This window comes from Eschrichtius robustus, chromosome 3 (genome assembly GCF_028021215.1).
Source record: "Eschrichtius robustus isolate mEscRob2 chromosome 3, mEscRob2.pri, whole genome shotgun sequence".
Classification (NCBI taxonomy): domain Eukaryota; kingdom Metazoa; phylum Chordata; class Mammalia; order Artiodactyla; family Eschrichtiidae; genus Eschrichtius; species Eschrichtius robustus.
The window spans coordinates 96,763,511-96,789,968 of NC_090826.1; positions in this window are offsets into that span (position 1 = coordinate 96,763,511).

Sequence of the window (26,458 nt, forward strand, 5' to 3'; positions counted from 1 at the left end):
CTGAGAATCTGGGCCCCCAGTGTCAGGGCCTCTTGGGAACGTGGCAGCTCTCATCAAGGGACAGGAGCGTCCTCTCCCCTCTACTGAAGCCTGCTAGTTTCCCCATCCTCCTTCCAGACCTATAAAGTCCACTCCACCATCAGCGCCCCTGTGTCCAGACAAGGGGAGGTGTCTCCAGAGCCCTCCACTGCCTCCCTCCCTCTGCCCCCCAGGGAGCAGGACTGAGGGGCTATTCCCTGACAGTCCTGAGCCACAGGGCAGGCGCACAAGGCTCCGGATCCTCAGCTCTCAGCACCTCCTGCGAAACGCCAGCTCCTGGGGTCAAAGGAATGTTGAGCAATCTTTGGAATTTTTCAGAGAGAAACAAGCACTTTCGAATTCCATTCTGGCCTCCTGAGCTGGGCACGCTGCCCACAGCCCGGAGCCCTGAGTCTTCCTGAGCAGGCATCTGGGAGCACTGGGGGACTTTTCAGTGTTTGTCTTCTCCTCCTGCTGGCGGGGCTGTAAGGACACCATTACAGTGAGGTCATGGAGCCCTGCCCCGCTGTGTCCATCCGTCAGTGGCCGAGCAGCCGGGATCCTGCAGTCGGTGCTGGTTGGATGTGCCAGGGGCTGGGTGGGGTCTGGAAAGACTGAGGGGCAGAGCCCAGGATGCACTCCTCAGGACCGCCCTGCCCCTTCACTGCCAGGTCCTATCCCCTACCCCGGCACCCGACCTCCATCAAGGGCCTCAGGGCCACACTCTGTCCAGCTTCCTGGGGCCTGCAGGGACACGTGGAGAGCCCAGTTTTGGCTTGGTTGAGATAATCCACTGATGTCTTGCAACTAGTTCTTAGCACAAACAGAACCTTCAGGGAAGCCTTCCTGACCCCGCTGCTCCCCCCCGCATCGCCCCACCACCATCACATGCATGAAGTGAAGTTCCCCTGTTATACACTTTCATGGCACCCTGTGCCTCTCCATCTGAGCTCTGGCCTCTGCGGTTAAATATAATTATTTGAGTATTTGCTTCACGTCTGTCTCATTGATAGACAGCATGTCCCTTGAGGGCAAGAGCCCTGTCTGTCGTGTTCACTGTCGTATCCCCAATACCAAGCACGGTATTTGATATGTAGTAGGTACTTTATGGATTTCATTATGCCAAGCAAAGTTTCCCAAGGGGGTACAAGGATACTGCCCCCAAAGGTGCCCCTCCCAGGACATGAGCTCGCCTGGGATCCCCTTCAGATTTGATGGGACCTCAGCCCGGCCCCACTTAGAGCCTCAGTTTCCCTGGGTTCCGGCTCCCCCACTGTCAGCCTCATCTACAACCAGAGAGTCAGGAGACCAAAGGGTCCTTGCTTGTAATTAAAGCTCCTCTGTCTGTGATCAGAATGCGGGTCTCCTGGCAAGGGTGACCTGACCTGCAAAGGGTGACTTTTGCAGACACCAGCTGTTTCAACAGCCCCACTGCCCCCTATTTCAGGTTCCTTTGTCATCCTGGCTCTGGGGTGGCCCTGACTCTATATGCACACCTCCCATCTACCTTAGGTTTGTGTCAGGTTCAAAAGTTCTCCGAGCCCATCACGCCATTATTTCATCCGTGCCTCCCAGTAGGACTTGAGGGCCAAAGCATGAGCCTTCCCGTTTTACAGAAGAGGAGACTGTCCCTGAGAAGTGACCTTCTCAAGGTCATGGCTGGGAAACAGCGGATTACGTTTCTAGCTCCAGGGGCAGAAGGAGGGAGTCAGGTAGAGAGTTGGAGGTTGGGACCCGGGAAGGAGGGAACCTAGGCCAGGCACCTGAGGCAAGAATGCAGACATCTCAGAAGGAACTGGAAACAAGACAGCGCCTACACCCTCTGATCAGAATCCTGGACTTCATAAACCAGACCATTTTTATAATTCGTATGTTTTCTGTGTTAATTTTCTCGCATAGTAGGAAATAGTAAAACCTCAAGAAAGTTCCAGGTGACCTCAGCTGTGCAGAGGGAAGCCAAAGGAGTGGGTTTGTATGTGTGCTTGTGCCAGAATGTCGAAAGGGACAGCAACCCAGGGCAAGAGAATCATAAAAGGGAGAGGGTCGAGGGCACAGGGGAGCCATTTTTTTCACTGTCATCCCTACCCTGACCCCAGGCACCTGCAGGAGATCAGAACTTAACTATAGAAAACCTGGGTTTTTCTTGTCATTAGATGAAGTTGGTTTCCTTAACCACCTCATAAGGTTGTTGTGAGATTCCATCATTCACATGACAAGTGTTCATTGAGTTCTAGGTGCCTGGGATGCATCAGGGAACACGACAAAGATCTTCACCCTTGTGCAGTTTATATCCTAATGAGAGGAGATAGAATACCGACATTAAACAAGAAATCAGTAAATTACATGGTACGCTAGAAGGTGTCAAGTACTGTGGGAGCAGGGTAAAGGGTGAGGGCGTACTGGGTTTGTTGGGGTAGCAATGCCAACTGCAGTGGTCAAGGCAGGCCTCATAGGGAAGGGGAGATTGAGTTGCAGGGGTGTCAGGGAATGTGTACCCCAGGCAGGGGAAGACCAGGCCCTGAGTGCTGAGGAACAGGGGTTGTTCAGTGAGGCTGGGGCTGGAGGAGTGAGGGGGAGAGTGGTGGGAGCAGAGGTCAGAGGGGTGAGGGAGTGGGCAGATCATGAGCTGCTTGCTGGCCATGGCACAGACTTGGGTGAGTGAAATAGGGAGCTATGGATGGCTTGATCCCTCTAGCTACTGTGTTGAGAAGAGAGTGAAGGGTCTAAAGAGAGACATGATGGGAAGCCAATGCAATAAGCCAAGGGAGGGGTCATGGCAGCTTGGACCTGGGTGCAGTGATAGGAGGTGATGAGAAGAAGTGAGGCACTAGATAAAGGGAGAGACGACAGGGTTTGCTAATAGTTTTGGTGGGGGATGTGAGAGAAAGAGGAGTCAAGGATGACTCCACAGTTTCTCTTTCCACAGAAAGAGGAGTCAAGGATGACTCCTCAGTTTCTTTTCCAAGAGATGACTCCTGGAAGGATGGAGTTGCCATTAACTGAGATCATGCCTGTTAGTATAGCTACTGACCACCTACTCGAGGCCAGGTCCCAGGTCATCTACTTTGCTCTCTGATCCAAATCAATCCTTACAACCCCATGAAGTAGGAATTAGTCCCTTCAGCCCAGAGAAGGTACCTCACTGACCACGTCACTCAGTAAGTAAGAGGCAGATCCTGGATGCCCCAGGCTGGTCTGACCTCACGGCGTGGATGTGCACAACCTGTCCCCAGGATACCAGTTCCCTTGCCTCACCTGACCTTGGCTGGCCTTGTACTTCACTCCCTCTTTCCCCTACATCAAGCTGTCTCAAAGTGACAGAGCTCCCAAGCCCTGATGTTTTATGTATGCTGGGGACTTCTCTTGGACACACTGTAAAACTCCTTACTTGGATATCTGAAATTAAGTCGGGGGGTGGCCAAAACTAGGATTTTTGGAAACTTCCTCAGAGGCCTTGGGCTGACAGGTGGGCCATGAGTCAGGGAGGCGACAGGTGGGAGAGAGCGCAGGGGGACTCAGCAGCTGTCTCAACAAAGATGTGGGATTCTTGTAAGCACAGTCATCTCTGAAACACCCTTCCCACCATCACAGCGCCCACACTGGAGGGGCTGCATTCTCACCCTCAGGATCTCTCTGCCCTTCTAGATCACCAGATTCACAGTTTACAGGCAAAACACGTGGACTCAGAGGGTTGACTCTGATTGCACTCAGATATGGGGGCAGTGCGTGCATGCATGCGTGTGTGTGTGCTTGTGCATATGTGTCTAGGGATGGGGGATTGGAAGAGTGGAAATCTACCAGCACAGCATGATTTCAGGAGTCTGAACACCACCATCCTAGCCCAGGCACATCCTGGACCTCCTTTTTTTTTTTTTTTTTTTTTAATTAATTAATTTATTTTTATTTTTGGCTGTGTTGGGTCTTCGTTTCTGTGTGAGGGCTTTCTCCAGTTGCGGCGAGCGGGGGCCACTCTTCATCGCGGTGCGCGGGCCTCTTTCTGTCGCGGCCTCTCTTGTTGCGGAGCACAGGCTCCAGACGCGCAGGCTCAGTAGTTGTGGCTCACGGGCTTAGTTGCTCCGCGGCATGTGGGATCTTCCCAGACCAGGGCTCGAACCCGTGTCCCCTGCATTGGCAGGCAGACTCTCAACCACTGCGCCACCAGGGAAGCCCTGGACCTCCTTTTAAGGGTGACTTCAAGAAGGACACAGAGGGGCTTCTCCTACATATCAGAGCAGAGCTCTGCCCATCCAGGACCAGGCCCTGTGCAAAAGTTTCAGCAAGAGGCTGCTAAGAGCCAATTTTGCAAGGAGCCCAGACTAGGGGTTCCTGGATGGATTCTGGGTTCCTTGCTAAAGTTGTGCTAAGAAGTTGGATATAAAACCCTGCCACCTGCCCGAGTCACAAGGGAGGCCTTAAACATGTAAAAGCACTTTATGCCAGGCGCTTTCACACACACACACACACACACACACACACACACCTGCTTTAATTCTCCTGACTATGGAGTAGGGATCATCCCCACTTGGACAAAACCGAAGCTCGGAGAGGTCAAGAGAGGTTCAGAGGTCACACAGCTGGAGTCCCTGATTGTACCCTCAGATGCCTGACTTCAAAGCTCCCAAGGCCCAAGGTATTTGACATCTCCAGCACCCATACCTTAGCCCTCCTCAAATCCCCTTCCTTTCTGGGCCCACAAGTCTGCTGAGGAGCAGTTCTGGGTCAATCTGGCTTTCTCACCAGAGGCCTTACCCTCTCTGGAGCTTTCTCGCCAGTCCGGGGATGGGGGTAAGTCTGCAGGGATGGCCTAAGCCTTGGGAATGGGAAGGGAGGGGGTTGTGCTGACACATCTTTGGAATTTTTCTGACTTCCCTGTCCTTTGGGGCAGAGAGCAGATAAGGACTGGGCATGTGGGCAAGGAAGGGGCATCTCTCTCCTTAGAAGGTGGTCCTGGGGCTCAGTGCAGTGACCTCTATTCCCTCTGATATCCTGAGACCTATTCTCTCCCCGTCTCACCCCCAAGCCTCTGTGCCCAAGCAAGGCACTTGTCTCCCAGGGCTCACTTTCAACAAGGGGGACGCTGGTTGTTTTTTCCAGCCCCACTGCTGAGACTCCTTTCCCACTTGCCCTGAGTGTCTCCCCTCTGGCCAGGCCCCTGGACCCTACCCAGCATCTTAGGTCAGTTTCTCCCATCAGAGAAGAAACACATTTTTGTTTGGTTCTTGGGTTGATGTGCCACACATCCCAAAGGTAGTTGCCTGCTTGATGAGGCCCTGTATAGAAGGTGCTTATCCCAAAGGATGGAATTGCTAGAATGGGGCTGTCTGACCTCACGCAGGGACACTCTGTACAGAGCCTGCCCCTTGACTTTGCCAAAAGTTCAGGCAGATTTGATCTCCTGGACTCATGGTTTCAGGACCTCGGAAGGCCAGTTCAGAGGTGCTTGGATCCCTAAATTCCCAGCACTGGTGGATGATGACCAGGGCCATCCCTAAGCCTTGGCCCTGAGATTTGGACAAGATCGGGTGCGTTCAGGGTGGTATGACCGTAGACACCCTGAGATTTGGTATGGGGGTGGAGATACTAAGCGTGGGCAGATCAGGCCTCTGGGATGTGGCAAGACCAACACCTTCCCTGCTTAACATGTGGCTGGCTCTCCCCAAAGCTGGGTGTCCCCACTTCTACACTTCTTCCTAAACTGCCTCTGACAACTCCATCGGTCTGGAGCAGAGTCTGCTCAGATTCCATCTGTGGGGAGCCGCTGTGAAGAGCCGGGGGATTTGCACGTGCTGTGGGCCCTGGTGGCGGCCAGAGACGGAGCCCGGGAGGGGCGGGGCAGGCACACAGACAGCCTCTGTTGGCCTGGGAGGCTGAGAGCAGTGACCAGCGCAAACACTGTTGCTTAAAAATAAACAACCTCAGGCTGTGGGGAATAGCTCATCTTTGTCCTGGTTGGTGCTGATGTGGATCCTGCATCCCCTAACCCCCCAGTTCTCCTTTTCTTGCCCACTACAGCCTTGGAACTGGGGTTGGGTGGGGAGGGGCAGGGGAGAGGTGAGGCCCAGGCCCGAGGCACCTGGTTCCCAGAAGAGGTTGTGGTTCTGGCCCCTATGGCCTCTCAGGTGTGACCCCTCTTACCGAGTGGGCATGGGTGGGCCCCACACCCACCCCTATTGTCCTGGGCCTCCACCTCCACCTCAGCGAGTTCTCAAGGCCCTTCTCTTTGTCTAGCAACTGGGCTGCAGCTCTGTGCCATGCACAGTCTGAATCTTGGAGGATCAGGGAGCCTTGGTGTGTGGATTAAGAACCCAGATCCAGAGAGGTTAAGTGACTTGCCCAAAGTCACATAGCTGATGAGCCACTGAACTGGTTGACTTTCCACACTCTTGGAAGAATCCTCTTTCCATTTTTTCGTATTGGTCCTTCCCGGACCCCAGCCCACCCAAGAGAGCCCAGACGGGGCTGGGATGAGCAGTCTTCTGCACACATGTGGTGCTTATCAAGCAAGCGTTGCCTTGCAGGGTTTCGCAATGAACCTTGTGTTCTGGTTACCCCATTGGGCTTGGAGCTGGGCTTGGAGGGCAGGGGCCTTCCGTGTTTTCCTGACCACTGCCCAGGTCACTGCCCCACCCAGGCCCAGAACCAGGGCCCAGCAAATCCCTGCTCAATGAGAGAGGGGATGCGTGCAGGCCTGGAGAAGAAACAAGCCCAGGACGTCAGGCATTTTCCCCTCAGATGGAACAGAGCAACGAATTGTGCAGGAAGGAGGAGGAGATGTTTGTAGGAACAGGGACTCATAAAACAGGGAGGTGACCAAATTCATTCAGATTGGCCTCGGAGCAGGCTCTGCTCACAGAACCAGCTGAAATACTCCGAACCGAAAGCCAGCGACATCTCCCCAGAGAGGCCAAAGGGGACAGGCCAGGCGGAGCCGGCAGTGGCAGGATCAGGCACAGAAGACATTGAGCTGGCAGAGGGTGCCAGGGAGAGGTCTGTGGGCCTCGGGGAAAAGGCAGTGGGACTTTTCTGGGAGGTCTTCCTTCCAGGATTAATTAAGCCCTGCTACTTGCCACTCAGCCAGTCAATCAGCCCAGTAACTGGTGTGTGTCCAGCTTTCCCGTGAGCCCAGTGTGGTGCTAGGAGCCTGGGAGGGGTGGGGAGGCAGGCACCAGAAAGAGAAGCCAGTGTCTGCCTTGGGGGGGCCTGTGAAATAGTCGGGGAGAGCAAACAAGCACATACAAATCAGATCATGGTTAGAATGGTTAAATAGCAAACCATGGGTGACCAAATACAATAGGAGGCAGGGGGGGAGGGTCCTCTCCACTGCGAGTAAACATCAGGCATCTGTTCTTTTATTTCCTTTCTTTCCTTCTACCATCCCCCCACCCCCCAACACTCTACTGTCCCCCGCAAACACACACACACACACACACACACACACACACACGCAGCGTCTCTACATAACAGGGCCAGCAGTGAAGGCTAGAGAATAACTTCCCATAAATCATAACTCTATGATGCCTTGGCGACATCCCAGCTCCAATCCTGAATTTACAGCTCTCAGAGTACTCACACTGCTGACCACCTACCCCAGGACACCACCAACATCTTAAATTTATTGACTGATGGACTGATTATCAGCGTGGGAGCAGCCAGTACACATGGCTAGGGGAAAGATGGCACACAGGCAGGAAAAAACAGAGAGCAACTTGGCAAAGTGCAAACAGCCTCATGTACAAGGAAGGGAAAGGATTAGAATCGTTCTTCAGTGAGACTTCCCAGAGCGGATTCTTTGGTTCCCACTTTTGAACCTTCACTCTTTCCCCACAGCTGGAACTTCCCCACCTCCTTGCACCCAACAAGTCCCTCCTCTATTTTGAAACTGACTTCCAGGGAAACAGTCCCCAGGTCCCACGTCTGACTCAGGCCACCGCATCTGCCCCCTCTCTGTATTCAAGTCAGGCACCCAACTGTCAGTCCAGAGGGGCCAGGATCTGACTGTCTGGTCTGTCTTGTGTATAAGCAGTTTTTCCACTCATTAAACTCTCCGGAGCATCAGTTCGAGGCCGGGCTCTGGGCTATGTCAGCTGGAGGCAAAGTGGGACAAGCTAGGCCTTGCCGCACAGAAGCTCACCATCTCCTTAGGGTGAGAACACATAAACCCACCAGCGTGAACTTAACCTTGCGAGGCAGCCTGGATTCAATGTCAGATGAGCAGAAGAGTCATCAGCTTTTTTTGGTTTGGGTTTATTTGTTTGTTTTTGTTTATAGCAGCTCTAGAAACAAACCAAATGTCCCCCCCAAATCACTTGAAAAGGCTCAGAGGAGGAAGAGGTTTCTGAGGGCTGGAAAACTGCCCCCAGCTTCTTGAAGAATCTGGGTCTTGAAAGAACTGGACAGGTAGAGAGGAAGGGAGGGAATTCGGGAAGGGGGAACTGCTTGAGTCAAAGGGTGGAAGAGGCGCTTCCCTGGTGGCTCACTGGTTAAGAATCCGCCTTCCAATGCAGGGGAAAAAGGGTTCGATCCCTGGTCCGGGAAGATCCCACATGCCGTGGAGCAACTAAGCCCGTGCGCCACAACTACTGAGCCTGTGCTCTAGAGCCCTCGAGCCACAACTACTGAAGCCTGCGCACCACAACTACTGAAGCCTGCGCACCTAGAGCCCATGCTCCGCAACAAGAGAAGCCACCGCAATGAGAAGCCTGTGCACCAAAACGAAGAGTAGCCCCTGTTCGCCGCAACTAGAGAAAGCCCGTGCGCAGCAACAAAGACCCAACGCAGTCAAAAAAAAAAAAAAAAGAAAGAAAGAAAATTATTTTTTAAAAAAAGAGTGGAAGAGGGTAGATCAAATTTGGCAAATAGATGGCACACGTGACACCACTCTGCTATCGCTTGTCTGTGGATGACGTTGTTGACTGATTGTTATGCTGCTTCCCACTAACTCTGAGTGCAGACTCCTTCTCAATGCTGCCATCACCAACTGGTTAATGTGGGAATAAGTGCACTGGCCCTTTCTGGCCTAGAGAAAGGCGCCTGTGTTCAGAGACCTGAGAAAATGGATGAGGCTGGAGCAGGACGCTGTGTGTGGAGGAGTGGGGAGGAAAGGCAGAGTCGTGGAGTTGCAGGATGGCAGAGCTGAACGGACCGGAGGAGCCAATTCCCACATTTTCACTTACGGAGTCCGAGGCTACAAGTACTGGTCCGAGGTCTGTGGGAGTACCTGGCGAAGGTGTTGGTGCTCAGGCCTCCTGACAGCTGGGTCATTTGTTAGGGCCAGCTGTTCAGAGGGCTTTGGATGCCCAGCTGCTGAGCTTGTACCTAATCCTGTACGATCTGGAGCTGGCCGCGTAGGAGCCCAAGGCAAAGGTCTTCTGAGCTCATTCTCTACTCCACCCCACCTTCTCTCCTCCTTTTCCAAAACTCCCGTTCCTCAGGAAGCCCACAGTGGGGCAGTGCTGGGGAGGGGGCATGCCCTCGTTCGGCGGGACCTCCAAGGTGGACTTCCTCTCACCTCTCTCCCCGCAAAGGAAGGCACTTCTCCCCCTGGAGCCCGCCCGGGCTCACTGAGCACCAGCGAAAGGTTTTCCCACCTTTCCCAAAGGTCTCCCTGTGGCCTGGGAGCCACTGAAGGTTTTTGAGCATGAGAGTGTTATGATGAAAATGTTATTTATAAAATATTATTATGAAAAATTAATCTGTCCTGTGTCTTCTGGGAGACACCACCTCCCATTGGGACATTCCTGAATGGGTTGGAAGCTCTGCGAAATGGACCCAAGGGCTCCACAGGACAGAGGACCCACTGAAGATGGGGGCACTGGGAGGGGCGTCCTGCATATATGGGGTGGAAAGGAGAAAGAGGTTTTACCCTCAGGATCAAATTCCTGAGGTCAAGGCCCATGGAGGCTCCTGGGAGGGATAAGGAGCGGAGACTAGGAACCACACAGAGCTGGAAGGGCTTTGGAGAGCTGTCAGACCCCATAACCCCCAAGCCGGGGTGGACCGGTAGTTGTTTTGCTGTTGGTTTCCTTGAAGTGGATGTAAGTGAAGAAGTATGTTGAGGCTTGTCTGGGGGGTAGAATGAAGTGGGGAGACTGTGGCCCTTTGTGCAAGCAGCTTCTGGGGTCTGAGAAGGGGAACGTAGGAGGCAAACTCCAGGCAAAAGAGGGCGTGGTGGCAAGGAGGGGCACAGAGACAAAGGGGGTCAGCCAGGAAGCCCCCCAGCCTGCAAAGGGGCAGAGCTGAGCAGCAGCGCCTGGACACCCCCATTAGACCATCAGCCGCTAGAGGGTGGGGACCACACCCCCATCTTCCTCAGCCCATAGTCCCAGGCTCTGGAGACTGGACACGTAGCCATGACCTTGCTGAACCAAGATTGACTTTCTCCTTTTTCCCAACCATTTCCCAAATCATAAACAGTTCTCCCACTTATAGAAAGGGGCAGGGAGGGGACAGCAGTCTCCCTGCCCATAGAGGGGCCATCCGAGTGAAAGTAGAAGGGTCTGGTACCAGAGAGGTAAGCTAATTTTTCTCTTCAAAGGTCACCACTGATGTCCCATTTTCCAACCCCAGCTTCCACTTAGTGCTCACCGTCTTGGGGCAGCTGTTGCTCAATCTTTGCTTCTTTAAACCTTATCGCCTGGGCTTCCGGCCTTTGCACCTTCATGGTTCTCCCTCTACAGCTCTAGTTCCTCTTTCTCTACTTCTGTGTAGTTTACTCTTCTTCCTGAATCCCTTAAGCCAGTTGTCCCCAAAATTCTGCCACTGGCCTCTTCTCCTGGACATCTCCATGGTCTCCCTGGGGACCCTCTCCACTAGTCTCAGCTTTGATGGTCAACTTGCTTGTTGGTGACACTATAGCCCTGATCACTCCTTCAATTCTAGGCCCTCATTTGCAAGAGTCTGCTGGACAGGGGTAGTTGGAAGCTCTCCACAATCCCTAGGTACAACACATCCATTGTTGGAGGGCTTCCATGAGACTTGGGGGAGCCAAGCCTGGAGACAAGGCTGCCTTGGTGGCCGGGCCTTTGCCTCAGGTCACCAGCACCAGGCCCGCCATCATCCTGCAGGAGGCTGCCTGCCTTCCCTCTAGTCTCTGGTCACTCTGCCTCCTGACTCAGACAGTGACAGGGTCTGAGTCACTGACGTTGGACCTGGAAGACTGAGATACCCCACTGGGGGACAGAGTGGTGGGTAAATTCTAAATCCATCTGGAAACCATTCCAGTTCTGGGGAGTGCTCTGTGTTGAGAGCTCACGGGAAGATAAGAGGAGACCTTCCAGGCTGAATGGGGAGGAACGTTACTCTCTCATTCACCCCTGAAATATTAGTTGAGTTTCTCCGCTGGGCTAGGGACTGTGTTAGGGGCTCAGGATACAATGGAGAAGACAGACAAGGTCCTGCTCTCGGGGAGCTCAAAGTCTACCAGAGGACTGGGCACCGAGCAGGTGATTAGAAATTGATGAGTGCCCCAAAAGAGAAGCATGGGACGGAGGGGGAGTGAAGGACAGGGGCTGAGACCTAAAGAATTATTAAGAGCTAAGAGGAGAAGCAGGAGAGAAGATTGTTCCAGGCAGAGGGCAGAGCCCATGGGAAAGCCCAGGGCAAGGTGGGCTCAGCACTTTGGAGGACCTGAGAAAAGCTCAGAGTGGCTGTGGAATGCTGAGAAAGTGACCCTTAAAAAGGAGGGAGAGGTGGGCATGGGCCCTGTCACACATGACATGGGGGGCCATGGTCAGGATTTCAGACTCTGGAATTTAAATCAGTGAAAGCCATGAGAAAATGTGCGTTTAAATAAGATATTTGGGGCTGCCGTGTAGCAATCACATCTCAGGGCCCACAGAGGACACTGCAGTGGGTACAAGACGGTGGCAGCCTAGATTAGGGAGATGGCTTTTGCTGGAGCCAAGCAGTCAGATTTTAAGGATATTTTGGAGGATTCAGGAGCTAAAGAAGAACAGAGGAGTCAAGGACAACTTTGCTTTTTTCACTTGTATAACCCCCTGCGCTGTCAAGTTCATTCCATGGGAAGTTTGGTCGTGCATCCATGAAGTGGAGATGCTTCTGGGGCCTCGAAGAAAGAAGTCAAGTCATGCAGGCTTTGCCAGATACAATAAGGGTGCCCAGTTCAATTTGAATTTCAGATAAACAAAAAATAATTTCTTAGTATAAATCTGTCCTAAACATTACATGGGGCATGGTCATACTAAATTTTTTTTCATTGTTTACCTGAAATTCGAAGTGAACTGGGCATCCTGTATTTCTATTTGCTAAATCTGACAAACGGGCAATTGTGTACGTGGATCTGAAGCACAAGACAGAGGTCTAGACCGTGTCAGCATAGAGCAGCACATGCAGCATCAGACATGTAGGGGTGGCTTAGGGTCAATCTAAGGAGGAGACAAAGCCTAGAACAGGGTCTGATTAACTCCAAAGTTTAGGGTTTGGGTAGTGGAGAAAGGAGGAGGAAAAACAGGGGAGCATCACAGAAGCTGACGGTAGTAGAAAGAAGAAATGACCCTCAGCAGAAAAATGAAACATACAAGGGCTAAAAGCATTCACGGAAAGGATGGAGGAGTCGTTAGTGGTCTTGGTGACAGCAGTTTATTTATGTTTTGTGATGAGGGAAAATACATCACAGTGAGTTGAGGAGTAAATGGGAGGACTTGAGATGTTTTCCCATGAAGGAGAAGGTAGGAGCTGGAAGAAGAGGTGGGATCAAGGGTGGGCTTGATTTAGTATTAGAGACTTGAACTTGTTTAAATGTTGATGGGAAGCCATGAACAGAGAGAGAGAAGTTGAAGATGAAGGAAGAGGGAACAGGCAAGGTCCCTGAGATGGCACTAGGGTTGGGATCCAGAACATAAGTGGCAAGATCAGATAGAAGGATATACATCTTCCATCAAGCCAGGAGGCAAAGTGGAAAGGAAGGATCCAGGCAGATTGGTGGGAGGATGGCAGTATGGTAAATGATTTCCGGCCTCCAGGTTCCTATTTTATCTTTGAAGGGGGTGGTGATATCATCTGCTGAGAATTAAAATGCAAGTAAAATAAGCTGAAGTTTTGAGAACAGGGTATAAGTTTTAAAAAGTGGTTGTACAAGGAGTTGAATAGATGTAGACTAGGGAAAACATAGTGGGCGGTGCTGAGGACCGCCTTGCTTGCGTGACTTGACTGGTGCTTGGTGAGCACCAGTGATGGTGGATCCAGTCAGCTTGCTGGTGTGGTGATTCTTCTCCAGCAGACCTAACCCACCACAAAGGTACAGTTCAGAGGGAAAGGAGAGCTAGTCCTTCCACAGTTGGGGTTTTGCTGGGTGGTGTGATAAAGGGCAGTTTGTGTTAAAGGCAAGAGTGAATAAAATTCTGAGCTGTGCAAGCTGAGGCGTGATGGGGGGGTGAAGAAAAAAGAGGGTTGTTGGATAGGGAGAGGGGGGAAGGGTTGGAGACAGGTGCTCCTGAGGGGGTCAGAGGACAGGTGTAGGCCGAGTGATCAAGTGAATAAGCTGAGAGGCTAGAAGGATATCAGAATTAGTGATTTCATAGGTGGAAAAGTTCTGGTAGTGACTCAGTCTGGGGAGTGGTGATGGGAGTGGATGGCCAAGATAGTGGGACAGAAGGTCGTCAGAGATGGAGAAACCAAGCAACCAAGAGGCTGGGTCACTCTCATGGACACTGAAGTCACCCATGGTGATGGCAGGGCCTCCCTGTGTCCTCCACATGTCTTACCTCTCCTGGTAACACTTACCTGTTTGTCAGGCCACAGGGCTCGCTATGGTGGTGGGCGGGAAGAGGAGAGCTGGTAGTGGCTCACACTGGGAGGGGACTGTGAAATGTTTCAATAGTAGAAAGAGATTCTGTGTAAGCTTAGAACAAAGTGGATTCCGTTGAGTCTTCCTACAGTCTACCCACAGTCTGTCATCAATATTCATCAAGACTGAGAAAATCTAAGATTCTTTCTCTTCTCAATGTTACTCTGGAAGCCCAAGGAACTAGTGTACTGGTAATAACACACGGTGGTATGCCTCACCTTTTCCCCCCCAACTCCCAGAGCCTGCCCCGTCTCTTGTCTTCTTTCAGCTACTCTGGCTAAAAAGTTCAGTCTCACTTCCATATCCAATTGGCCACTAACTTTGCCTCTTTCTATTCCCACTGCCCCTGTCCTTATTCATATCATTGTCATGTCTCCTCACATTACATTTGCTTCCTAAATGATTTCTCTGCTTCCCTCCTACCACACCCTCTCCCCAATTTTCCCCGGCTTCTCCCTCTTCCCAAGAGGCCAAGGCCAGAGAGAGGACACTCCTAGCAATGCTTTCTCCAAATAGACCCTTTACTCAGCCATTGTATAATCTTCCTAAAATGCTGCTTAGTTTACATGATTCCCATCCTCAGAATTTCTCAGGGGATCTCTGTGTCTACAGAACAAAGATCAAACTTCTTAGCATAGTATTCAAGACTCCTCTTGACCTGGCCCCATGTTCCTTGTCACCCAGATCTCCTATTCCTTCCTCCACCCAGCCCCTCTGGGTTGTTTTACATTAGCTGAAATAAGCGATATTCTTTCCTGACTCTGGGGATTTGAATCTGCTGCCCTCTCAGCCTGAGATGTCCCTCTTTCCGTTCTCCACCTGCATCCTGTAGGGCTTAGCTGCAATCACACCTTCTTCCTGGTGCCTTATCTGATCCTCACCGTTCAGAATTAATCAGCCCTTCCTCTACAACAAAGCCGGAAGGCTGTGCCAGCATCTCTATTCAGCATGTATTTTCAGTTTTGTAAGCAGTTTAGAAGTTGTTCATGTAACACTTACACTGCAAGTATGCTTAGCTGTATGAGCCACTGAGGATACAAAGAGAGAAGAGGTCCTACCTTCGAGGTGCTCATATCCTGGTGGGAGCGCTGGGGTGCTTGGCGAGCTGATGGGAGACGACAAAGGCTCATGGTGCATTCTGAGAAAGGCGAAGGACCGATAATTCCACCAGGGAGTGGAATTACTGGTTTGTATCCGTCTCCCCAGCTAGAACAGAAGTTCCTTGAGTTCAGAAAGATGCTATGTTTATCTCTAAGTCCCCACACCCCTGCCCAGACCCTGGCAGGTCGTAAAAGCACCATGTGTGATTTGTTAGGATGAACTTCAGGCTCCCAGAAGACAGGAGCTGTGTCTCCTTCATTCTTTTATTCTTCCCCCTTCCAGTGCCTTGTTCTAGTCCTGGTAGAGTCAGTGTTTGCTGAAATGAATTAAGAGAAAGAGTTGCTGGGAAGTAGCAGGTGTTCTGGGGACCTGTGAGTCAACAGTTGGCCTGGGAAGTGTCTCAGACCAGACAAGCGCTCATGGTTCACGGGACTGCTGTCTCGACCCAGGCACCAGCGGAACACTGCTCATCCCAGTGGGGCTCCCCGAGGCCGGCTGACTGACCAAGGCCTCCCAGCACCCACCCACCCTGTAGCCACTCTCTCCTGCACGAGGCCAGGTGCAGGGAAGGGCCCTTCTAGCCAGCAGGGCAGCGTCAGGAGCTACGGGGACCCTGCTGGAGTGATTCACGGGAACAGCAGAGAAGCGGCCTGAGAGGCACCTGCAGAACTTCCCCCCCCCCCCGCCCTTCCCCCTACCACTGTGGATTGGGCCTCATCTTGGTTTGAGGGGCTGTGTGTTCAGCAGTTCTGATGTCAGCCATCGAGTCTCCCACCTTATGAAGAGGACAGAGGGGGCCTGTTCCCTAAGGGTGGCTTCAAAATGACCCGACAAAGGGCTTGGGGAGATGCGGGGAGGAAGTGCCTGCTCTGGGGTCAAGTGCAGAGGTTTCCAGGATACCTTGCCCTCCCCCTCTCACCCCCCTCCAATTTGCGCGTCGGTGAGGGTGGGGTGGTGGTATGCAGAGCGTGAAGAAGTTATGAGGAAAGTTGGACAATGTCCTGAATTCCTGGGCTGAGGAAAATCCCCCCAGGACTCCACAGTTCCTACCAGGAAGTGGGAGATTCCCAGCAGCTTGTGGGGAGGGGGTGGAGGGCTGCTAAACGGGGTCAGGGCTTCATTAGCAAGGGCAGCCCCTCCTGAGGGAAGTCCCTGCATATCCCCTGGAGGTAGAAGTGGGCTGTTGGGATCCAAGGTGCCCCTTCAAGGCTGGGATGCAAGGTGTTCAGTTCCCATGGGAGGCGGGTTACCCCACCCCAAGCCTTCCCCATCCCTCCCCACCCTTCCTGGCTCCTCAAGGCTCCTCCTCCTCCCCTCCCAATGCTCCTCCTGGCATTTCTTTATTCCCCTCAGTCTTCCTCTCATCTTCCCCCTGGACCAGGAGAAAGCCAAGAGAAGGCCTAGGTTTGCATCTCTGCAGAGGGTCTGCAGGGCATGGTGAGAATAACTTGGGGTCTGGTCTGTGTCCCCTGCCTACAGCAGCCATGGGCTCGGGCTCTGTCTGGGCAAGTCACTCAGCTTCTCCAAGCCTAAGCTTGTTCTTCTGTAAAATGAGGATGTCCCTTTGCAAAGCTGCTTGAAGTGCCATTGTGTATAAGTGTTGTTTGCAAATTTGCTTTAGACACACAGCTATTCTTTTTTTTTTTTAACATCTTTATTGAAGTATAATTGCTTTACAATGGTGTGTTAGTTTCTGCTTTAAAACAAAGTGAATCAGTTATACATATACATATGTTCCCATATCTCTTCCCTCTTGCATCTCCCTCCCTCCCACCCTCCCTATCCCACCGCTCTAGGTGGTCACAAAGCACAGAGCTGATATCCCTGTGCTATGCGGTTGCTTCCCACTGGCTATCTATTTTACGTTTGGTAGTGTATATATGTCCATGCCACTCTCTCACTTTGTCACATCTTCTTACCCTTCCCCACAGCTATTCATTGATTCACGCATCCGTTCCACGCAGTACTTATCAATGCCGACTATGTGTCAGGCCACCTTCCATTGTTAAGGATGTAGCAATGAGCAAAATGGACAAAACCCCCTGTCCTCCTGGAGCTTACACTTTAGTGAGGAAGACGAACAAGAAACTAACCAGCAAATGAATAAACATTTAATATACAATAAATATAATTTTCTGCTCTGCAAGGATGAGGTGACATAAGGTGGGATAGTACCATCTCAAGATGCTCAGGAAAAGTTTCTCGGAGGAAGTGACTTTTGGACAGAGACCTGAGTATGGTAAGGGAGAGGGCCAGGCCACACTCTGGGGCAGAGCGTTCTAAGCAGAGGGAACAGCAGTGCCGACACTCTGAGGCAGGGAGATGTTTGGCTCAAGGACCAGCCTGGAGCCTGCGTGGCTAGAGTGGAGCAAACAGGGGCTGTGGCGGGGGATGAGGTCAGAGGAGAAGGCAGGGCAGGACTGGAGGGCCTTGTTTATCATGTTGGGGAGTTTGGTTTTATTCTAAGTAATGGTTTTGAGCAGGGGAGTGAACTGATCTGATGTATACTTTTAAGATTACTCTGTATGGGGAGTTCACTGCCAAAGTGGGACCAGGATATCGGTTAGGAGGCTGTGATCATCATTCATCACAACTGGTCCCCCCTCCCCTATATCCATCTCCCTCCCCAGTTAGCATTCCAGAGCCTGGCACACTGTGCCTAGTTCCTCTCTTCTGCTACTCTCCTGGTTTACTCTTTACTATATCTGGAGTCTGTCCCCACATGCCACAGAAACTGCCACCAGTGGCCCACTCCAAGGGTCTTTCTCAGAGGAGACCTCTCTGAGGCATTCCGTGATCTTAGCCCCTCCCCCTGCTGGGACTCTCCGCTGCCGGGGCATCTTGGCTCTGCGTGTACTACCTGGGGCCCCCGTCTGAGGTGCAAAATACAAATGCCTATACAAGGTCCACTCTCGACATCCTTCATCCCTCCTCTGGGGGCCCCTCTCCCTGGCCCTAGGCTTCAGTGTTGTCCTGAGGTCCCTCCCGGGTTGTGCCCCAGGCCCCTTCTCCTTTCACTCTGACTGCATCCGGCTGTGACTCCCTCCTGCCCCTGCTGCTGGCATAGCTGTCACACTCCCTGGTGAGTCATTCCATCACCAGTGTTCACCAGCTGCCCACTCTGGGCTCTCCTCGGGTGCCTTCCAGGTGAAGGTGAACCAGACAGATTGAACCCCTGCCCTGAGGGAAGTCACATTCCAGTGGTGGAGACAGAAGAACATGTAAACAACTTTACAATGGAATGTTGGGGAGTGATGAATGCTATGATGAAAATTAGAGCAGGGTAAGCAGATAGAGAGTGATGGGGTAAAGGGCTACTCCAGATAGCAACCTGAATTAAGTGCACAAACCATGTGGATGTCTGAGAAGAGAGAGTTTCAGGCAGAGGAAAGAGCAAGTGCAAAGGCCCTGAGGTGAGAAATGAGCTTGTAAAGAAGGCTACTGTGGCTGGAGCAGGGGGAGGGGTAGTGGCTGAGGCTGCCTCACATATAACTCCAGACTCCACCTCAGACTCCAATTCCTCTGTCTTTCTGGACTTTCCCAGCTAGAGCTTCTCCAGGCATCACCACAAACTCAGTGGATCCCGTGTTCTTCCTCCAGAAACCTGTTCCTCTTCTTGTCCTCTGGTCTGAACCATCCCCCATGTTGGTAAGCTGGGAGTAGCTGTGACGGCTCCTGCCCCCTTACCCCACACACCCAGTCAATCACAAGTCCATTAAACCCTGTTTTAAAATATTTCTTGTATCTGTTTTCTCTTTTTCTGGATCAGGCCCCCACCCCTGTGATGAGGATATTGTAAAAGCTAACCTCTGATAATTCTCTGAACAGAAAGATGGTCCATACCTGGAGAAAAGCTCAATAGCACAAAGCAGCATGTACTATGTAGAGAGGGAGCTAGGGCTGGGTGCAGTCAACTGGAGGGAGCAGGGCAGGCTTCATGGAAGAGGGAAAGCTCGTCCTCTCCCAGTTCAATGACCATGTACACCTGGGCCCCCAAGTCTATCCCTCCAACACAGAACTCTCTCCAGAAATCTAGCCTTACCCACCGTCTCTGGCACTTGCCTGCCCTCAGCAGCCCCTCCAGGAGCTCAAACTGAACACGTCCAAGTTTGCACTCATCATCCCCTGCCTGCAGACCTGCTCCCCTCAGTAAAATAGCCCCATTGCCCAACTGCTTAATCAGAAACCTGGGAGCCACGCTTGACTCCTCTCCCTTCCACCCCTATGCCTAAGCAATCACCAAGTCCTGTTAGCTGTTAAGAGCTTTGGACCCCTTCCTCTTGGCCTCAGCTCCCCAGCCATCACTTGGTTCAAGCCACCACTGCCTCCTGCCCAGACCATGTAAATCTCCTCCTAATAGGTCTCTGAACCTGTCGCTTGCCCTCCTCCCATCCATGGGCTACACTCTGGTCACTCTTGACCAGCTAAGGTGCAAATCTGCTCATTGTAAGTCTCCGCTATAAACTTCTCATTGGCTTCTCATGGCTCTTAGGATAAAGTTTAAACTCTGCAGGGCCCCTGGGTAACTCTCAGCCTCTCCTCTTGTGACTCCCTCTCACACCCTCTACTCCAAACTTTATGATCAACTTTCAGTTCCTAGAACGACTGTCTCTTGCCTTAGGCTCTCCTACTTTCTGCTTCCTCTGGTCCCAGCATCCTTGCTGCCCCCTTCCCTCCCTGATTCCCTTGCCTACCTAACTCCTACTCACGCCTCAAGAAATCAGCAGCATCAACCTTGCTCCTTCAGCAAGCCCTCTATGATCTTCTCCAGGCTGGGTGAGGTGCACCTCCCAGGTGTCACCCTAGCACCCTGAGCTCACTTTGCTCCATTGCAAGTGCCTGTTTATGTCTGTCTCATCCACAAGCCTGGCAGGTCTGTTAGTGCTTACCTTGTCTAGCTTGTTGTTGGTCAAAACCTCAGCTCTTGGCACAGGACTTGGCATTCTAGTAGAAGGTGCTCAACAAATATTTTTTTAGTGGATGGATGATGTGAGGATGGAAATGTGGTTTAGAGTATGGGTGCATCTAGGAAGGAAAAGGCATCACAGAGAGTGATGGAGAAGGGGCATGGCAAAGGCAAAGGTGGGGGGATGGCCATGGGTATGTCACGTTCAGGGGCAGAGGAGGCCGCCTGATGGGAGTGGAGGGCAGGAGTGGGGTGAAGGGTGATGAGGTCAAGAGGGAGGTTGGGCTAAGCTAAGGCATTCAAATTTTATCCCAGAGCTAGTAAGGAGCCGCCAAAGATTACGAGCAAGCTGCGACATGGCCAAAGCCATGTTTAAGAACATCACTCTGGCGTGGCCTGCAGGGGGATAGAGGAGGAGTTTGGAGAACACTCCCACTTGGAGGGCCCCAGGGGGCCTGTTCCAAGCCCCTCTTTCAGCTGGAAGACCCCAATCAAGCCTCAGACCTCTAGCAGCCTTGGGCCGTGGAAGGAAACCTCCTACCCCGGCCCTTCCTTCTCCATCACAGGGCCTGATTGCCCTCCCTGGTGACTCACCCCGGAGGGTCAGCTCCGAGCAGAAAGTCATTGTTGACAGGAAGAGGGGTCAGACTTTCCCTTCCCCGGAGGCTTCCTGGACACCAAGACAACAACACAGGACAGCAAAGAGTGGGGAGGGAACCCCTGAATGAGCTGGGAGCATGCCCGCCCAACCCACGTTACCCGCCCACCCACCCAGGACCCACGGTGCCACATGACAGCCAGTCTGACAACACCAGTTGTTGGTGAGTCAGGCAGCCCTGGAAACCCTCTCACCGCCAGCTGGGGAGGTGTGAGGTCCACAGCGCCATTCCAGCTCTTGCAGGCTGGTCGGGACGAAGGGGTCACACCAGCCAGCTCTGGCTCTCAGGCGGACACTGGAGCCAGTGAGGGCATCAGAGTGGGGACAAAATCCGGCAAGGCTTCTTAAGGAAGTGAGAACTGAAGGAGGGGGCAGAGGGCTGCAGGCTCCCAGAAGGGTGTATTCTGGAACTGGGACCAGATCAAGTAACCCATCCCTCTAACATAGAAGCTGGCAAGAATTAACTCACTGTGGCAGTTACCAAGGCAGGCTGGCTCCAACCCCAAAATTGTTGGAGTTTAGAATTTGTTCTCTATAGAAGAGGGACGTCACATGTGGTGGCCTAGTTCCTTGGCTAGACCATCCCACAGAATTCCATGGGAGCCAGAATGTTTAGTAAGAGAAAGCTAAAGTGCCTATAGTTAACGATGCAGTTTCATGCACTTACAATTTGGTTAAGAGGGTAGGTCTCCTGGTAAGTGTTCTTACCACAAAAACAAAGCAAAGCAAAACAAAACACAAAGGGACACAAGGAAACTTTTGGAGGTGATGGATATGTCCACTACCTCGGTTGTGGTGATGGTTTCATGGGTATATGCATCTGTCCAAACTCATCAACTTGTGTACATTAAATTTGTGCAGTTGTTTGTATATCACTTACACCTCAATACAGATGTTGAGAGAGAGAGAGAAAGAGAGAGCAAGTTGGGAATGTAAATTGATACAGCCACTATGGAGAACAGTATGGAGGTTCCTTAAAAAACTAAAAATAGAACTACCATACGACCCAGCAATCCCACTACTGGGCATGTACCCTGAGAAAACCATAATTCAAAAAGAGTCATGTACCACAATGTTCATTGCAGCCCTATTTACGGTAGCCAGGACATGGAAGCAACCTAAAAGTGTCCATCAACAGATGAATGGATAAAGAAGATGTGGCACATATATACAATGGAATATTACTCAGCCATAAAAAGAAATGAAACTGAGTTATTTGTAGTGAGGTGGATGGACTTAGAGGCTGTCATACAGAGTGAAGTAAGTCAGAAAGAGAAAAACAAATACCATATGCTAACACATATATATGGAATCTAAAAAAATTGGTCATGAAGGGAGATGCAAGAGGGAAGAGATATGGGAACACATGTATATGTATAACTGATTCACTTTGTTATAAAGCAGAAACTAACACACCACTGTAAAGCAATTATACTCAGATAAAAACATTAAAAAAAAAAAAGAGAGAGAGAGAGAGCAAGTTGCAAGTTTGGGTGTGGAAGTAGGGAAGAGAGGGAACTTGGAGCAGGGTCCAGAACCCATACGCACACCAAAGATTGTGGGAACCATGAGCCAGAGGGCAGGACTTCTAAGTTCTCCTCCAGTTCCGTTCCAGTTCTCTTCCAGGCTCTGTGTCTGGGAGCAGCTCCATTGAAACCCACTCCATCTCCTGTGTCTGGAGTTCCACTCTCCCCTGCACAGAAGGAAGCAGAATCCAGACCCTGCTGCTCACCTGCTGGATGGCAGGAAGGGGACGTCTCCGGCTGCAGTGGTGAGTAGCTGGCTTCAGCAAGCCTGGGCCCCAGAGACAGAGGTGAAGAGCAGATGTGGGTGCCAGGCCTGGGCTGAGGGCTTTGAGGCAGGCAGCAGCAGGAGAGAAGGTGAGAGGGGAGCTGGGCTGAGGGGTGGGACCTCGGGGAAAGGAACATATCCCGGGAGAGGGGTTGCGGGGCAAGAGGGCCCCTCCCACAGCCATTGCAGCGCCCTGAGTTGCAGATCAGAAGGGACCCCGGTTTTCCTTTCTGTCCTATCCTTCCTCCTTCTCACTTCCCATCTCCCAGTCTTCCCAGCACTGCAGACCCTGCAGCTGGTTCGTAAGTGGGAGCCAGAGCTAGTCTGTCCCTCTGCCTGGAATTCTCTTCTCAGAGTTGCCACAGAGCTGGGTCCTCGTCACGGTCTTGGCTGAAGCATGACAGCCTCTAAGAGGCCTTCCTTGACCGCACCTCTAATGGAGGCCGCCCTGACATCACTATCCCAGCCCCTAGATCATTCTCACAGCAGCTCTTACCACCATCTGCGATTTTCTGTCATTTGTTTCCTCATTTACTCCTGTCCGCCATCCATAACGTAAGCTCCACCAGCTCAGGGACCTTGTCTATGTTGCTCTTGGCTGTGAGGACGGTGCCTGGCACAGAATGGGTGCTCAAATATTTAGTTTATTCATAAATGAATAATAATTGCTAACATTTATTGAGTGCTTACAACAAGCCAGCACTTTCTTCGCATATTAACTTGGTAGAGCAAACTGTGAGCCTCAGGGCAAATCCAGCTCCCTGCCTATTTTTATAAACAAAATTTTATTGGTCCCCATGCCCATTGATGTATGTACTGTCTATGGCTGCCTTCGAGATACGACCGCAGAGCTGAATAGTGATGACAAAGACAGTATGGACAGTAAACCAAAAATACTTACCATCTGACCCTTTACAGAACAGGTCCGCTGAGCCCTGTGTTAACTCACTTACTCCTCACCAATGACAGTGAGGCCAGTTTATTACTATCCTCACCATTTTACAAATAAGGCAACTGAGGCACAGAAGGCTTGTCCCAGGTCACACGGTAAATACTGAAGCCAGGCAGTCTTCCTCCAAGGCCCACGTTCCTATTTAGCTGCCACATTCCATGACCTTTCTAGGAAGGGAAAGGAAGAGAGAGGGAAAGTCAGGAGGTCAGAGGCATTTGGGTGGAGCCTATTAAAAAGGAAAGGAAAATGGAAAATAGAGAAAGCTAGGGCAGCCAGGAGGCCAGTGGAGCCCTTAGGACCCTGGGCCATTGCTTTTGAGGTTTGGCTCAATTCTGAGACCCAGAGCTCTCAAATTCTGTTCCCTGGAGCAAGAGTCCCACTCCTAAACGTAAATAAAGATCCCCTTCCTTCAATCTGAAGATCGAGTGTGAAATATTCTCCACTTCGGACAGGAGATCCTCACATTCTTCTTAAACCTTAAACCTTAAACCTTGGCCCCTGCTACTGTTTATCTCCATGAGAATTAAGGATCCAGGGGTCTCTGATTTAGCACAAGTAAGGGTGATTGGAGGTTGCACATACTACTTTTTTGTGTATGTGAGTTCCACAAAAGTGCTGGCTTCCAGGGGCTCCACCATGTGAACATGTTTGAGAACCTCCCATTCCCCTGATATTGAAATTTGGATGCAACTCAACCCAGAGGTTAAAGGAACCAAGAAGCAGATCCTCTAGAATCAGAGGATAAATTGCAGTCTTGGAAATCACACCCCCATGCATGAGATCTCCTAGTAGTACGAGAAGCTTTTCCTTACTGATTAAAAAAAAAGACTCTGGGCAAGCTGGAGAGGAGCCCTGAGCTGAGCCGAGCTGGGCCTGTGGACCTTGTCCAGGCAGAGAGTCCAGATGCAGAGGGAGTATCTCTTGGAAGGTGTACTCTGGCGGGAGCAGTGGCAGAGCACCTCACCCTCAAACTTCTGGCCTCTGGAGGCTGCTGCAAAGTTAGCCCAGCCCCTCCACAGTTGTTACTGCATTTTCTCATGACAATGTCCTGAGGCAGGAGTTTCTTTCATCCCTGTCAGAGATACTACAAGATTTGTTAAATGTCACACAGCAAGTGGCACCAGACAACTCCTCTCCATTTCGATGAATTCCTTGCTTATTAAGTAACCTCCCAATGAGTCACTGGAGAGCCTGATAAAAGGACAGAGGTGATATGGGTGGACACTTTGGTGTTTTAATTCAATGTGTCCATCTAAGTCTTTGCTGCATTCCCAGTACCCCAAACCTGGCCCACAGTACGTCGTCTCTCAATATTTGTGGAGCGTATTGAAATGACATGTCCCTGCTCTGGAGGAGCTCCCAGTCCAGTGGAGGTGGCAGAGCAGGTACACACATACGCCTAAAATAAACTGGAACATGGAAAGGGGCCCCCAGAGGAAGACAAAATGCCATAGGCTTCTGATGAAACCACATGGGTTGGGGAAATAGGAATTCTTAGAGAAGGTGACAGCTGAGAGGGCTTTAAGGAGAGGTTTACTTCCTCGGCTGGGGGTGGGGTTCTAATGACAGGTCTCTGGCCTCACCAGTCCTCTCCCCATCAAACCTTGTGTCGCCCACACCCGGCCACCCCAAACCACACTCCTCTCTGCCCCTCTGCCTTTGCTGCTCCCCCTACCCAGAATGCCCCTCCTCTCCCTTCTCTTCTTCCCTTGGCTCGCCACTCCCCTGACTCCCCGACCCTCTCCTGGACGTCCCCACCTGGGCTTCCTGCCCATGGCACTAACTACGGGCTGGGGCGCTATAGTCGGCTACTTACTTGTCCAACCACCTCTAGCCCTGCTGGAATGTGAGCTCCTTGAGTGCAGACTGTCTTTTATATATTTTGGCAATTCCAGCAACTAACCTTAAGCTGGGCCATAGGAGACATTCAATAAAGATTTATTGAGTGGAGGTGTACCCAATTTTGGGGGGCCTACAGGTGGATAATAGAAGATGAGTCTGAAGTAGAAGGCTAGGCCCAACCGGAGGAAGGCCTTGCCATCAAACAAGCGGGGGTGCATGGAGCCCCTGGAACACTCAGTGAGCCACGGTGGCTGGCGGTGCCCACTGACAGGATTGCCCTGCAGGGACACGAGGGCTAGAGCAAAGAAATGAGAGGCCACGAGGGAGGAAGGCTTGCTCCAGCATCTTGGTAGGCACACAGGTCCCCGGAGCCTTCAGTGAGCCTGGACAGGCCCCCAAGGTTCTGCTCACACCTTGACTCACGGACAGAGTGAGTTCAAACCCTGCAGCTCTGGCATCCTGCCGGAGCCCATGACCTCAGTCAAGTGCAGAGGACCTGTGACAAGCATGTGACCCAGCTGCCAGCCCTGGGATAGGCCACCGTGGGATGGAAGTGAGGAGCTCAGCTTAGGAACAGGGGAGGGGAGGTCATTTCCAGCAGGGGGAATGACTTGAGTTCTTGAAGTCCATTCATTCACTCATTCATTCAACAGACTTTTATTGAGCACCTAGTATATTTGAGTCCTGTGGGAGACCAAAAGCTATCTCTAGAAGCTCTAGTTTAGTTGGCAGAAGGGTAAGAAATATACATGCAAAGGAAGACACAAACAAAAGAGAGGCAGAGACCAAAGCACCATGGAATCCAGAGGAGGGAAAAAGCATTCCTGCTGAGAGCAATGGGAAGGCTTCCTGAGCAGGGCCATTTCAGGAGGGCCTTAAAAGACATGATTTCCACAGGAGGACTTGGGAGCGGTCCCAAGGGACAGCAGGCCAGGCAGAAGAAGGCCGTGAGCTCCTGGGGGAGGGAACCATGGCGGTTTGGTTCTGTCCCTGGTCCTCGGCTGTGCTCAGTAATGATGTGTCTTGTTTGCTGATTGAGGCAGTGAACTTCTCCTGGCCCCTCCTCCTTCCCTCCCCACCAGGACCCACCACCAATCACCTGAACTCTCAACAGCACTTAGTCTCCCGAACCCCTTTTCTTCTGAAACCCACACCATTGACCTCAAAGGCAAAACACCTCTTCTCCTGACCCCACAAATCTTTCCTTGCATCCTTGATATTACCCCCGCCCACCCCCAGGATCCCGCTCCTTCAGTGACCTCTGTCTCTCCATCTGTTTAGCCTCTTTCTCTCTGGGCAATGTCCCTTTAGCTGATAAATGTAGTTAAGTCTCTGGCACCCCCAAATCCCCTCACTTCCTGATTAGATGCTGCATTTCCCGAGGAC